General features: G+C 43.1%; 1 protein-coding gene across 1 annotated transcript in view; it reads left to right on the top strand.

Annotated features, from left to right (window-relative positions):
- Nucleotides 1–8,514: 8,514 nt before the first annotated feature.
- CDH6 (cadherin 6) overlaps nt 8,515–16,184 on the top strand; it is a 103,003-nt gene continuing 95,333 nt past the window's right edge. Inside the window, exon 1 of the mRNA XM_074873865.1 lies at nt 8,515–8,595. The gene's annotated coding sequence lies outside the window, so the exon portion shown is untranslated. The remainder of the gene's footprint in view (nt 8,596–16,184) is intronic.

The following is a 16,184-nucleotide window of genomic DNA, read 5'->3' as shown; positions in this document are numbered from 1 at the left end:
AGTGAAATGCAAAATCCAGTGTGTTAATTCTCTTGTGAATTACTATCACAGTTTGCTACTAATTGGGAAAGTAAATAAAAAAAAGTCCTGACAATATGCTCTTTTCTAGTGGGGGCTATTCTCATTAAATGCAAAATAAAAGGTTGCTGCTTCTCCTTCTGACTGGAAATCCTTTACAGTGGAGAGAATGTTTCTCTTCATTTAATGAAAAAAGATCCAAAATTATATTAACACCAGGCTGAGTAGCCAGCTGCATTATGAATTTTCAATATTTCCTTTGCACTTCATGGCAACCTGCAGAGAGCTGCCACATCCTGAGGGACTGTACTCCTATTGTCACCCACAGGTGTACTTGTGCAACTTCATATGAAGGGAGTAAAAAAATTCTGCCAGGAGTTTGGCTCCTGTTTTCTACAAGTTCCCTGAAAGGGACAGATATTGGAGGATAGAGGATGCAGGATGACTGGGCAATCATGTAAGTAACTCTGAAGGATTAGGATGAGGGGTTACAAGTAACCAGAATGGAAGCAGATAAGCTGGAAATTTTAAAAATGCTGTACCTCCTAGGAAAAGTATATTAACAAACACTGCACAGGCATTCTTACCCTTTCAGCTTCAATCACACCTTCGTTTGAAATTTCAACATCCACTGAAATTCAAAATACCCCTGCCTTCTTAAGATGCAGACTTAGATTAGTGTCACTCTCCTATAGTAACACAATTTTTACATCCACAAGAGGTAGGGACAAGAAAGTTATTAAAATGTTCTGGTCACTGGACTCCAAAAACTGGGATCACAAAGAGGTCGCTAATGACTAGTCCACCTGGCAGATTTAAAGCTAGGCACAAGGAGCTGCAATTTCCACTCTTCAGATTAAGGCTTTTGTGAGAAAGCAGATGAGAGAAATTCCAAAAAGAAGAAGGAAGGAAAAAAATGGGACACATTGTGGGGAAGAATAAAATAGCCCACGTGAAATTTCATCAAGAATTTTGCTAAGTCCTTGCCTTCAGCCAGACATCAGGAACGTCAAGTTATATTGCTTAGATAAAGTGAGTGGCATACAGAGAGCCCACAAAGCTGTGGTGTAAAGGGTGTTTTTTTTCTCTGGGATGACAATATCAGTTGGCAAGTAGAAAGGCAGCAGCAGATCTGCTGATTAGCTCAAGTAAATGCTAGCACAAAACTAGAGAAGTATCTTTCACAAATGTCCTGGGGGCTTTTCATCATTTTTATTACTATGCTGCTATATGATTTCTCCTAAAAAGGGAATGTATCTTTTAATGTGTAATGCAATACTACATTTTTTCCAATGACATTGTCATTTAAGAAGTTTCCCCCAACTATGACTCTCCTGCACATACACAGAGATGCAGTAGTTCACCATTGCCCCAGATTTATGACTACAACAGGTGAGGTGACTCGATCTAAGTTACAAAACGAACTTTGGCAACAGTCATTTTTAACCACATCAATTTCTATGACCAGGTTACAGTACATCCCACAGATGGTTTTTGATGACAAGGGAAGGCAAAATGACTTTAACTGCTTTGTTAAGAAAAATGCAATGTGCATTTGCAACCTCAGCGTAAGGTGCGTGTTGCAGAATTCAACCCTGGTATAACACCATCGGTCACTGCAGACGTGCAAGGAATATACTTGGGACTATATGAACCAAAAAGTGGAGGAGATGGGGGAAAGCAAAGCACCACTTTTTAGAAAACTACTCAAAAATTATCTACTATTCCTTGTGTAGATGACCTAACTGAACACACACAGGCAGGTATATGCATCGTGTTATCAGAAAAGATGAAGATTTGGACTAAATCATAATCCTGAGAAGGAGGAACAGATCAGCTGGGGGTAAGGAGTGACCTGTGGTTCTCAGCAATACTTATCTGAGAAATGAGAAAGATATGCCTGGATTGAAACCTTTGGTAGGAACCAGCCTTGGCAGGCACTGTGAATAAGAGGATGAGACACTGGTGTGAGCTAAAGTGGAGTAGGAATCAGGTCTGGATTTTATCCCCAGATCTAAACCGACCTGCTGCGTGAAGCTTAACTCACTTCATCTCTTCATTTTCCTTTTTCAGCATTTGCCTTTCAGCTCTATTTAGGTGCCAAACCCTCTGGGCCAGGAAGTCTGCAAGTGGATGTGTACATGTGTGTACTACTGAAAAATACACTGTGATTTTGATTTGCTAATTATTTGCATGTCTTTTTTAGTGCTTTTTCTCCCATTGTAGTAGGTGCTGTGCAAGCAGAGGCAGGAAAGACAGTCAATTCTCCAGAGGTTATTAAAATATAAAGTATGTTCATGACAGACTCACAAGCAAGTTATTACTGCACAGTGAGTAGCCTACATGAGCTCAAGCATAGTAACTGTTCATATAGGCACTCTTAGCCAGGAACAAATGGAAGATAATTCTTTTTAGCCCAGTCCACAGTGAAAAGGGATTGACAAAGTCAAATTACATGGTGTTCTCTACCATCTGAGAGTACACACAGACAGTTACTGTGGCTCAGGCAGTGAGGAGTAACTGGTTAAACCATGGTAACTTACACAGAAAGTTTGATGGATACAGACAGAGGACTGGTAAGAATGTTAGCTTCACACAAATCAATAATAGGTTTCATGGCCAAAGTGGGGCATTTTGATAGCAAATGCAACCCTGTATAAGAGTTCTGCAGGTTCCACAATAAACTAAAGGGTTTTCTTTCAGAAAATGAAGCATTTATTTTAAAATACTAATGTGCGTTTTTTAAAATAGTCCCAAAGCACACAAAACTTTGACAGAGCTGGCAAAATGGCATTGCCTTCTAATTTTACAGCAATAACATTGCATGTGGAAAGGAGCAACGTCTACAGATTCTGACTAGTGCCCATGACTAACAACTCCTACAACAGCAGCATCAGAGGATCACTGATAACATTTCTTATCAGTTACAGGGAAGCTATCAAGATTCTGACTGTAGCCAACTGACTTACAGTGAAATTTGGCCAAAAACTGATTTTATTGTATAATGATTATTCAGCTAGAGGGATAGAATCTGATTTTCCTTTTGCTGTTATCCCATGCATGCAGATGTGTGTTGGCTCCACACTTATCCTAATGATGCAAGCTTTTGGTTTTAAAGACCATACTGGTTGTGATGTATTTGATCTCTGTGGTGTTTTGAATGGAAGATGTTTCTGTCCTTTCAGGCCTCTTCTATGGCAAGCAGAAGTGCTAACTGCTTGTGGGAGCGCTGGTTAGAGCAATTATAACTTCATGTACCTGTTGAGGCAATGAAACTCCCAAGGCAGTAGCTGCTATTTACAAGTCTTATTTGTTATGCTGACATTTTTATGCTTCTGTCAGGAATGATCAATCAGACATATTGGTAAAGCAGAGGTGAAAGTCTGCCTTACTGTTATTCTTAACAGCAGAGTTTCCTTGTAGTTTGCAATGAGGGAGGGGTGAACCCTGGAATGCAAAGGTTCAGTCCAGCTGAACGTACCTAAACTAGATGTATGTGAAACTTACCTGCCACCCTTCAGATTGTTATTTTCACAACACGGTTCTGTAATTACTGACTCCAGAAGTAACATAACAACAGCTGTTCTTGTGATATTTTAATACCACTGGAATTACAAGAGGTAAGAAATTCATAGGTGTATGACAGTTTTGTAAATATCTGTTTCAGTATGAGTTTATCTCAAAATGAAATTGGTTTTGCCATCCCTAGGCAAAAAAGACATGGACTAGACACCAGAGGAAAAATTGGGGGAAGACCACGATAGTCAGGATTATTCAATTCAGAAGTAATAGCTATTTCTTAAAGAAAAATGGTGCTATTTGGAGCAGTTCAGATGGACACAGAGCAGCAGAGGAACAGCTAGCATGGTAGTTGACTGGAAAATTGAATTTCCAGAACACTTCTTAAAATAAACTCTCAACTTCGGCCAGGACAAGAAGACAGACGTTCCAGTTTGTTAGGAAGTTCCAGTTACATAGCTACACTATTAATGAATAAATACAACTATTTCAAGGATAAATAAAAAATGTTACTAGTATTTTCTAATTACCTTAATTTCCTGACTTTCACCACTGCAATGGGCAAAGACTCAAGACTCAAAAAGCCATGAAACTGCAAGAATTTGCAGCTCCAGGTTCCCTACTTGGGAGGCAACTGAGAGGTTCAGATAGAAAGCTAAGAAAAACAGGCAGGTTTCATAACGTTTCCACGAAATCAGCAAGCTCTGATGTAAATTTTACTTCCTTGTTCTTTCATACCTCGCAATGGAAATCTCTTTCACCTTAAAATATCTATGGAATAGGCAGAAATGGAGTAGTTCCTCATGTAGCTTATGAAGCAACCAATCAAGCCAACACCTGCTTTTCTTCATTGCTTCTAGAAGGGGCTAAAACACTTAACAAACTCAAATTAGAATAACGCATTCGTATTTGCCAGAATAACCTCTTTCTCCAGTTTTGGGGGCCTCACCGGAAGAAGGTCATCAAGAAAGAGCAAAACTATTCAGAGAAGGGGAACAAATATGCAATGCAGAGTTGCATGAAATCACTGGGATCCATCTGTCAAACTATCACTCCTCCAGTGATCCAGCAGACCAGGGGTATGGACAGGAGAAGACAGGAAAGGGTTTCAAGCTAACCTGTTTCTTTTTTATTTGCAACAGATGAGGACTAGGAAAACACAAAGGGTTAGTTTCAGTGTTCTGAGAAGCATGTCTCCCTTGAGGAATGGTAAATTGTGACATGTTATCTCAGCTCCTTACAATTGCCTGGATAATCCTTGATCACTGCACATAGAACTACAGGACTGGGTTTATAGACTTAGAAGACATGGCATTCAAGCTTGGGAAAGCAAAAATTAAAAAAAAAAAATCATCTATTACCAAGAATAAATGAAAAATATGGTTAAAATTATCCAGGAGCTCATTATATTCTTGATACTTAATATAAAACTGACACTGAAATTAAAAGGCTGTAAATATAAAGCAAACAAAGAAACAAAGACACATTTATGCTGTATGCGGTTCACTGGTGGAATTCATTATTACAGAAGGTCAGAAGTGTTAAACTGTGGATTTTTAAAGATCTGGATAGTGACCATGCATAGCATCCATAATGAAGTGACATCAAGTTAATAATTTATTCTACCTCAAAAATTTGGCATCATCTAATTGCCCACCAGATTCAATGTAAAATTTTTCCCTTCTGCCACAGTGATGTGAAACTGTAGTCATACTCTTTTTTTGGAATGTTTTCTGTCTCCCTGTAGCACCCCCCCCCCCCCCAAAAAAAAAAAAAGAAAAAAAAAAGTAGAAGAGTGAAGAGAAACTCTCTTAGACTGAGGTTTCCCTTTTATAAATTCAGACTAAGGTCCCTCCACATTTTTTGAAAATAAGAAGGGCTGGGAAAACTCTGAAGTGCCTGATTCATGTGAGGAGTTACAAAGTGAGACCTTCAGATTGTTTCATAGATACTGCAGCTTGTAGTGAACCGTGGGTGGCTTTTCACCAGCTTCAGGATTTTTCTTCTTAGTCCTTAAATCCCACATAGACATCTTCCATTGTTTGGAAACAGGATTTCTCCTCAATAGCTTAGAGAAAACCGGCACATATTCCTACCTCATGCTGTATTTTGTTTTTGCGTTGGTAGCTGAGAATTCATGGACATTTTGGTCACAGTCTGCAGGGTTTGGGCATTCCACAGAGACTGCAGAGGCAGAAGTTGCCACTTTGGATCTTCGTTCTGGCTAATTCAGTGCTGTGTCTGTCCATGGTCAGGAATACTTGCTTCAGAGAAGAGCCACAGACAAGATAGGTGTGAGACAGTATGTTTTACAGGGAGTACTCATCCTGATTTCCAAATACTAGATTGGTTCAAGAGCTGAAAAAAAAGTTTTATCTTCTTTCCAGTCTTAGTCCTTCTTTGAATCTTCTTAAATTCTCCACCTCATGACAGGGAAGTGGATTTCAACCAATGCTGATCTTGATTAATTTTCACAACCCTAGCTGAGCCTTTCACTCAACTAATGTGTCAGGTACAGGACACTTCATGGGCTAATGACCTGACCTAGTCTGGGAATTCTAATATCATTATAGCTGTCAACAGAGGAGGGTTGAGGAGGAACAGCATCATCTTGACAATGTCCCTCAAAAATGAAAAAATGTTTTCTTCACACAGCTATGGACTTAAAATTGTCAACCACAAATTCATATAATTAATGAAAAGATAAAAATCTCATGCACATGCTCTGGAGAACACAGCAGTTTCTGTACTAACTTCCTTTTTGACAAAAATACAAAAGCCCATCTTGGACATAAATAACTCTGAAGAAAAAATGAAAAAAAAAAAAAAAAAGCAGCCTTATTAAAGCTAACCAGAATGAGACACATCCAGGAATGAATAATGCCCAAGGAGACCTCAGGGTCAGAGTGGGCAGTGAATCAGGCATTGACAATGCAATATGGCAGGGGAAAAGAAAGCCTGCAAATGTGGTCTGTCATAAAGGAGAGATAGACTGTGTCCAGAAGGCTCCCGTGGGAATACTCTGCAAATATTCACTGAGCTCCTGACCTGTCATTGCCAAAAAAAAAAAAAAAAATCAAAAATAATGAGGGAACTAGAGGAAGTTCAAAGAAGAACAATCAGAATGATCTGCAGGCTGGAAAAACTCAGCTGTGTGGAAAGACTAAAATGTCTAAATAATGGAAGTGGTACCTAAAAGCCACTGCTTTTCTGGGTGATTTGTTTAACTAGAGTTCAAAAACATATGGAAAGCAGAATACAGACTCTTTACACTGTTTTGGCTTTTGTAGGTATCATGCAGAGTCCTTAAAAGCCCAGTGTTGTGCTGAAGAAGGACCCTGACAACACAGTGACTGTAGGGAATAGCTTGAAGGCTTCCCTAAGGACCCCAGTACCAGTTTCAGGGATAACGTCTACGCTGAGTAACAGTTCCAGGGATAACAACTATACTGTGGAGATGGTGCTGCAGCACTGTAGCAATTACAGCACAAGCAGCAAGATCATTACCTGAACTTCTGGTGCTCAGAGTATTTAAATTATACTAAAAGCCTTGAAATGGTCCAGAAACAGAAGCACACAAAGGTGGCTTAGAGCCAGCACAGACCCATCCTTAAGACACAGCAAGCAGAAATTGTGAGAGGTGGGTAGGAGGAAGGGAAGAACAAGGGGGGGGGGGGGGGGGGGGGGGGGCGGGGGGAAAGAATATATGACTTAAGATTGACTAGCAGGGGAATAAAAGTACATCATAAAGGTCAAACCTAAGACTGTGGACATGTGAGAGGCAAATGGCAGAAAGCTTCACTCCTTGTAACATTTGCCATGAATCTAAAGGGGACACAGTGCAGCTGAATTGGAGTGGACTCTTGTCAGGTAAATAATAAACAGGCAGGCAATTTCCGTCTTGTCATTTAATACTCAGATTAAAACACCTAAGGCCTTATTTCAGGCTAGAATTGGGTGGAGGGCGGCAGGGGGAGGCTGTACGATATATATGTGTGCAGAGGGGCTTCACGAGTCCCACGGCAAAAGCCGAGATGTCAGCTCGTTCTGCACTAAGATTAGTCACAACCTCGTGAGTGGGGAGCCCTCTGGGGAGAGGGGGCCTGGCAGGGGCAGGCACCTGGAAAATCCTCCTCCGCTGCTTCCCATTCACATAGAAACCGCCACATGTGATCACCCCCACAAAGTGTCATCACCATTAATAATTCACCGAAATTCTCGATTCATCAAGTCCAGGAAGTTCCCGGGAAGTGTGGGAAAAGCCCAGTCGAGCATCTCTGGTTGTCAAGAGAAGGACTTGAAAAGGGCTCCGAGGATGAGAAAGCCGCACAGCACAAACACACAGTTCACAACAGAGGAGAGTGCCTCTCCCTCTTTTTCACCCCTCCCCACACCCACTGCCCCGATTTTATTCTCCTTGTACTATCACTACGGAACGATTAGGAGGAAGCTGGCCGCTCTCCACCTCAAATACGGAGAGGCTCTCGGGGGGAAGGGGGGGTCCCTAGCACAGCCCTCCCCCTCTGCCCTCCCACCGCATTCACTTGCAAATGCTGCCCGCCCGCAGGAGCCCGCTCCGCGCCCGCTCCGCGTCCCCCCCCGCCCCGTCCCCAGTGCGGCAGCTCCGCCGGCTTCGGCATCCGCAGCGCCGGCGCCGGGAGTGTGTGTGTGTGTGTGTGTGTGTGTGTGAGTGTGTGTGAGAGAGTGTGAGTGTGTGTGTGAGAGAGTGTGCGTGTGTGTGCGCCTGCCGGGGAAGCAAGCAGAGAGGGAGGAGTTTGGCTTCCCCCCCCCCCCCCCCCCTTTCCCTTCCCCCCCCCCGCTTTTTTTTTTTTTTTTTTTTTTTTATTAATCAGGAGCACCGAATGGAAACCAATCAGATAGAGAGCCCCCTCGGCTTGGGCTGCCTGCATGCTGGAGTTAAAAAGTGCTGCCGGCCGAGCGGGAGCCCCAGTGAGAGGCGGGGAGGCTGAGCGGCGGGGAGCAGGGGCCGGGGAGCCGCGCTGCTGCTGCCGCTGCCGCCGCCCCGGGCGAGGCTCGGCCCGTCGTCCCCGCTTGCCGGTAAGGAGCTGCGGCTTTGCACTTCTTTCGGAGCAAGTTTCAACTGTCACCAGGCGGCTGCCTTCCTCCCCCTGTTTTTTCTTTTTTTTTTGTTTTTTTTTGTTTTTGCCATGCTTATTGGGAGTCCTAATGGGGGGGGGGGGGGGGGGGGGGGGGGCAGGGCGGGGGCAAGCACTTATTTTGCAAAGTTATCAGCTGTCTTGCGGAGGGCTCTGACCCCCGCCCCCCCCCCCCCCCCGCCGCGCCGGGGGGTCCGTCCCCGGGGCTGCGCGGCGCCCGGCGGCTCGGCGGCGGTGTGGGGACCGCGGCTGCTGTTGTTTTAAGTCAGGCGGAGGGATGCGGCGTTTTCCCGGGAATTGTCGCCAGCAAGACACTTCGGTCGAGGGGAGGTGGTGAGAACGGGAGGGGGGTCGTGTGTGTTTGGAAGGGAATAATAATCATAATCCTCATCATAACAACAATAGGAGAAGCGTGATGAATAACTGGAAAATAATATTTAAAAAAAATCTCTCTTGGTTTCTTGACACTGCCTAGTTGCTGTGAAATGGATACAGGGCAAAACCCTTTGGATCATGAGCAAAATCCGAGGGAAAGTGCAGAGCTGAATGTAGAGCACAGTTGAAATGAGGCACTCCCTCAGCGAAAAGAAGGGGGCAGAGGGGGCAGATCTGGGGACGTTACAGGAATTGACAAATGTGAAGTCTTTTTATTTGATAAAAGAACGGTTTGGGGAGTGATGGAGGTGATGGAAGAAAGGGGGTAGGCGTACAAGCATTTTACAGGAGAGAAGTTGGATAATTGCAGAAAGAAAGCTGGTAACATACTTTGTACGTCAGATAGATACAACTATTTATATATTCACATGTATATAACTCCTACATACATACAGAGGGAAACCAATACACAGTATGTATCCTATATATATGTATTCTTATGCAAAAGGTTGAGTCGAGATAAGCAATAGCAGTAGAGGTCAGTGGCTGTGGAAAGAAGTCTTGTCACTGCTGCAATAAAATCCATATTTTACGGAGAGTTAAATGCAGTACTTTGTAAGTGGAAGTGGATGGTCACCAAGTAACTCCTGATGACATTCAAGGATCAAGAAGTTTAATGACCGAAATTACTCCCGGCACGATGGCACAGCTGCTACTTTTATACAAATCGAGAAGATGGGGCACCTTTTTCCTTGTACTTTTGTATGGTGGGGGATTTTAAAGTTCTTTTAGCACTGCATGAGAGATTGTGTAGCAAAAATTACAGAGTGTCAGGTCAGTCCTTTCTCCACATCTGGAATAGAGAGGACAGTTGTTCCTGTCTATTCAGGAATCTTTGAGGATGGTACATACATCCTACTTGTGTACTTCATGAGCTATGTGCATGAACATATGCACAAGGAGGACACTACAATCAAGAGCAAGGTTATTTCCATTCCCTTTTGTCACAGGACCATATGTAATAGGACCCTGGAAATAACATAATTCCAAGGGAATAAAATCGCTTGAATGTGCAGACCTCTTTGGTTTTAATCAAAATAGACATAGCTCTCCCAGTCAAGATAAAGGCTTATCTCATGTATTTGCTGGGCTGAAATCTCTATGCAGTCAGTTCTGTGCAAATGTGCTTGCATTTTACTTAAAGCATTCCATAAAATTGATTAACATCTGTTCCTGAGCAATATAATGCTATGGGTAATGGTGCATCCCTATTCATTTCTTTTTTTCTAATTCCCGTTTAAAGGCAATAAGTTTGCATGTCACAGGAGAGTCCAGTAGGGCTTGGAGGCTTGTGATCAAGATCAAGTAGATTCCTTTATCATCAATATATACAGTTTTAAAGGCCTGGCAGCAATGACACAATTGGATAGCTCCTTTAAACAGCCCAAACATGCTAATAAAGACTGCAGGGCTGAATCCCTTTTTCCTCTCCTCTCAGATGTTATCTGACACAGCACTGGTAAATATACAGTCTCATATGCTTCTGGCTTTCAGCTGCACCATAATCTTTCTGGACATATCTCAGAATAACGTAATCGGAGGCAGCAATACCTCTTTTTTTTTTTTTTTTTTTTTTTTTTTAAGGAAAATGGCATTGATTCAGTCCTGTTGTAGTTCTCTGCAATTATCCTTCGCAGCCATTTAAGGAACTGGGGTCTCTGTAGGGACTTATTAGTCCCTCTAGGTGTTTTAGTTTTCGCATGAGTTCACAGCTCTTACATATCTCCATGCCAGCACTCCAGAGATTACATTTATAGACATGGTCATCATTTTCTAACCAGGCTGTTCAGCTAGAAATATGCATCTTAACTTCTGACTCTTCCCTCCCTCCTTCCTTCCCTTGCACAGCTCTCCCATGCAAACAGTAACCTGCCGCTGAAGGCAGCCTTCCCTTCCATAAAGTTTGCATTTTGCCATCTGCTGTTTCAATAATATTTAGTTGAGAGACTTCCTTGAAAGCAAAACACACACGTTAAAAAATGTGGTATTTTTTTTCTCCTCCTTTCTGCTGAAGATCTCAAAACTAATGCAAACTTGATAGAAGTTATGAATGTGCCTGTGCTCTCACCAGCTGAGATCCTGCCAGAGCACCTTCTCTCAGGGAGCAACCCTCTACTCAAGGGCACACTGGGTTCCTCGGGGCAGGATCTTCCCTCCAGTCCACCATCCCCTCAGATCTGCTACATCATTTTTGTTTCAGCTGAAGATTTCAGCACACCGATCTGCTGCTTGTTAACAGACTTCTGCAATATTTTGGGGTTTGGAAGGAATCACAATTGGATTTTCCAGTGGATGCCTGTGTGCTCTGTAGTGGTCAAGCAGATCTAGAGGGCATTGGCATTTATCTGTTGTTAAATGGAATGGTGGTCTCCATCTCTTGCTTAACTGAACTTTTTAGTGTGCCATCTGCTCTTTGTTGACTACTTTTAAACTATGTTCACTTGCTAGTGCAATCTTGTAGCATTAAGACTCAAGATGGGCAGGAAATTGCTTATGGATCTCCTTGGAAATGGTGGCTAATTACTAAAATGAAAGGTAGCTGAAATCTATAAAAACAAGTGGGTAGAATCCGTTGGAAACAGCAGGCCCCACTGTGATGGTGCCTCATCTTGCATAATGGTTGCAATTCCTCTAGTGGCTCTGTTGCAATTATACCAGAATAAAGTAGAATTGGTTTTCAGTATCTTTTGATTATCCTAAGCATGCGGGAAATGCCATGGAGGGGCTGTGCCTTGGAAGCTGGGTGTTAGGGAGACTTCTTCATTAACCCCTTAAAGACCTAGTTAGCTGCAGTAACTTCCAATTTCTTAAAGGCTTTGCATCATTTGGGGTTTGCTTCTTGTTCTCTTTCTTTTTTTCTAAATAATTACTTGGGTTCACAATTCTCAGAAGCAGGGCTCATTATAAACTTAGTTGTGATTATCCTGACTGCCATGTGGGGCCAAATTCAGGACCTTTTCAACATAAATCTTTAAAGTGAGTCCCCCATCCTGCACATGAAGGGAACGGCGCTGTGTGCTGCCGAACCCAATCTCTTCTGCTGACTCTATGCAGGATTCAACTTGCAGTATAAACACTGTTCTCAAGTTTAAATATGTTCTGGTTGAGATAAAAATCCAGTAGCAGCTGGTTTGCTCATGCTGCTTGCTTAGTCATGGCAGCCCTTTCCAAGGGGCCTGGAGAAACTGGACTCTGTGAGGAGGAGAGAGGTGTTATGACATTTCGCCTTGTTTCATTTGGGATGGGAGAGAAGAGATGTAGAGGAAACGCTTAGTGTGATTAAACCCAGCTGTTATCTGTCTTTCTTGCTTAACAAAAAGTATAGGGCGGGTTATTAGTCCCTGTCTGAGTTTTAAAAACACCCTTGAAGAATGCATAATTAATGCAAAACATCAGCAGAAAAAGTCATCCTCACTAGGTTGTGTTGTGAGTGATGCTGCAGTGGAACTAGGTGGAGAAAGTGCTGGATAAAAGCATTTTTAAAGTTTGAGTACTTCACATACATTTGGGTTTTTCTTGCTGTAAATCTTAGTCTAAGAGCTTCTCGCTCATCCTTCCCCAATAACTGGCCACTGTCTGTTGGGAGTTCATCCAGCCTTGAGTTCCTAAGCTTCTCCAGGGCACTGCTGTGTGTCCTAATCCTGATTACCCATCAGCGGCTTCCTCTCCCTATTTCGGGCAGCGTTATCCCTCCTTGCACCCGTGACCATCTCCTGTACTTACTCCAGGTGTGGCTGGCTGCCAACGTTGTCTTCCACTTTATTTATTTTCCTGGCTGGGCACTTGGCACTGAAAGCCCAAACAAATACTGTGAATATTTTTATTTATGCTTTTGTTTGTTTGTTAACAGGAGCACTCCCAGAAGAAACTAGAGTAACTGTAGTTCAGGTCTATTTAGAGTGGTGTGAATTAATGTTACTGGTTGGTACAGCCAGTCTCACAGAGCTGCCCACTCCTCCAAGTGTTTTCCTCTTTCAAAATAAACCAGAAAAGACAGTTTTTGCTGCAGCTGCAACCCCCTCAGCAGCAGTGAGGAGCAGCGCTGATGGAAAAGGAAAACTGCGTCTTTCTGGTGAGGGGATCCTGTGAGCCTTGCCAGGATGGAAAAGGCACATCTGGCATGGTGTCCTTCATGAGTTATGGTGTTGGACTTCCAAAAAGAAGCTTTAAACAAAGTGATTGCTTAACTGTGATGGTGCCAGAGCATTTTTGATAGCACTCTGCTGAAACATCCAAGATTACACTGATACTGCATTACCTTTCTTAACACCCAGCCACAAGACACCCTCTCCATACTCTCCTCTTTGCCAAGCGCACAGACAGAAGAGCATATACATTTCCATCTGGTTGCATTCAGGAACAGTGCCAGCCATGCTATGTTTTAAGTAACCTGTTCAATAATGGCTTTATTCTGGTGTTGTGGGCAAATATTTTATGGACTAATTCGCTTGTCTTGCCAGGATATACATATGTATTTATATATAGCCAGAAAGTGTTTAGTTCTATCCAGAATGTGACTATTAGATTTCATTTGCAACATAAATACCCATCATAACCCCCTCAGCTCTTCCCTAGTGACACACCACAACGCACAGAAGAGAGCACTTTATGAATGAGATCGGTCCTGTACGATCTGGGTACCTTAATTCCTCTCAGCTAAACTAATTCCATTATCTTGCTGTAATGTTTACAGCTGCCTGTGAGATAATAGGTAGTGTATCTTTCCAGCATTCCCACTTCTGCAGATAATCACAGAGCCAGAGCAGGAGCACCTAGGAGAAGGGTCAGCAGGAATTGAAAATTAGCACAGAAATTAAACACTAGTTGAGTTTCCCCAGGTACTGCAGGTGCGTGCTTGTCTGGGTGTGAGGCAGAGCCGCCTACTCCCTAACTGCTGCATTTCAATTGTCAGTTAATAGCTTCTATAAGCACAAAGGCTGCTTAATCAACACTATCATTAGCATGTAGCTCTGCTTTGGTGGTAAGGGTAAGACCAAACTCAAAGAAAATAGTTGCCTCTGACGGTAACTCCACTTTGTGTTCTTGAAGGTCGTGGGGATCCAGACCTGTCCTGTGTGTGGGGTGGTGGGAGAACCACACGCGCCTGCAGATCCCAACAGGGGTGCTGATACCAGGCAGCACAGAGGCCAACCTCTGTACTGGCACTGTCACCTGAGGGAAAGCCCTCTTGCTTACAAAGATATTCATGTGTCCTCTTCCCCTATCCCCCCCAGTTCCAGTACATTAACAAAAATAATTAAAAGCACAGTTGCTTTTAGTTTTGCCCTAAGCATTCAGGTGGAATCTGTTTCTTTGCTGAACTGATTCTCTTTGAGTGCCTGGTGGGTTGTAACTTTAGGGTGTCATTAGTCTGGAAATCATTATTTGACAAAAGCATCTTCATGGACAAAAAGAAAGTGAAATAGCTTATCATATCATGCCAAAAAACCCGCCCACTATCATTGTGAGATTGCATGTGGACATTTGGGAGTCTTGCTTCAAGTAAGGGGCAAGGCATAGTTGATCGACATGGGGCCTTCACTCAAAAGCTGTTCAAGTATTCCACAGTCTGTAAAAAATACATCTTCACCACACAGCCCCCCTGTGAGACTGACCTGTATAATTGGCCTTGTTTTACAGCAGGGGGAAGCAAATCACAACAGAGGTGAGTGACTTGCCCAAGGTCACATGAGGAGGCCATAGCACAGCAGGGATGCTGAACCAGGATCTTACAGCAAGTACAGCTTGCAGTCAACCCTCCTGGCTCTCTGCTGCTCACTTGAGCTGTTGGAGCTGATCAAAGAATGGATGGAGAAAAAAAATCAGACTTGGGTCTCTTTTTCTCATCCAAAAGAAAGCCAATTATTTTTCTCAAGGACTTCTTGCAGCCGCTTTGACACTCTCTCCCCAAAGGATTTTCTGGATGTTTTTTGCTTGTTTGTTCAGTCGTGTTCTGCGTGGAGGGGAAGGGGGAGGCTGGGTAGCTCCAGAGCTGTCTAGGACAAGACTGAATATCTTATTCCCAGGAGAAAGTAATCCAAGCTGTCCCCAAGCAAGGTGGCGATGACCTTCCTCTCTGCACTGGCCCAGTTGCACTGGCCACAGAGTTTCTTTACCACTCCCTGACTCATCCATTCCCACCTACTTATGCCTGTGGGAGAGAAGGGGATAAAAAAGTCTCATAAAAGGCTGCCTTTTCTGCATGCTGCTGCCGGTGGTTTGGAGCAGACAGAGGTCACACCACACTCTCTCTTGTTCACGTCCATGCCTGTATGAATTCATAAGGACATGGCATACACCAGTACCCCTGGCATGGGTATTGATCCTAGTATAAAGAAATAGAGGAAGAAATAGAAAAAGACACATAAAAAAGACACGTTAAATTTACAAGTTACATGGCAGGGTAAGAGACAACTAGTACCAGGTTCTGAGCCGCGTGCCACCTACTATGCCATCATGCTTTTGGAGCTGGCCTCTCAAACTCATCAACCACTATAAGAATTCAAGAGAGCCTATTTCCTCATTTTCACAGTGCGAAGAGTGCTCTGGCAGAGCACAGAGCAGAAATGTATAGAGTTAGAATCCCTTTCAGGGAGCAAATTCCTTTTGTGAAATTGGTGCTCAATTTAGCTGTCACTGCTGAAAGGGAAAAAGATGCAGAAGCAACTTTTAAGTCCACCAGCCACATCCCTTTAAGCAATTCATGCTGTGCCAACCAGTTTTATAAAACTCTGTATTTTATCTAAACTCCATTTAAGTCTAAATAATATGAATGCCCTGCTATGCTATTTCCCTTCTTACTGCTGATAATTAGCAAGTTATTTCTGCTATAAACAAAGCAGTGTTCTTCTCTCTCTCTGCCTTATCATACCTGGTCCCAGAGCAGTTTACTTTTAAACATACCAATAAACTGCACTGAAGTCCACAAGACTGTTTGAATACTTAAGTGCCTTCCTGGATCAAGATACGAGGGTCTTGTAATGAAGTGTTTACGACTTTGTAATTATTTCCACGGTGACCAAACCATGACCTCCAAAAAATTGTATACTTGGTCTCCCTAAATAGTAGACTTGGAAAAAGGGGGATGGAAAAAAA

The sequence above is a fragment of the Strix uralensis genome, chromosome 1 (assembly GCF_047716275.1).
Source record: "Strix uralensis isolate ZFMK-TIS-50842 chromosome 1, bStrUra1, whole genome shotgun sequence".
Lineage (NCBI taxonomy): Eukaryota > Metazoa > Chordata > Aves > Strigiformes > Strigidae > Strix > Strix uralensis.
Note: the sequence above shows the minus strand (reverse complement) of the source record. Positions and strands in the feature narration are given on the sequence as shown.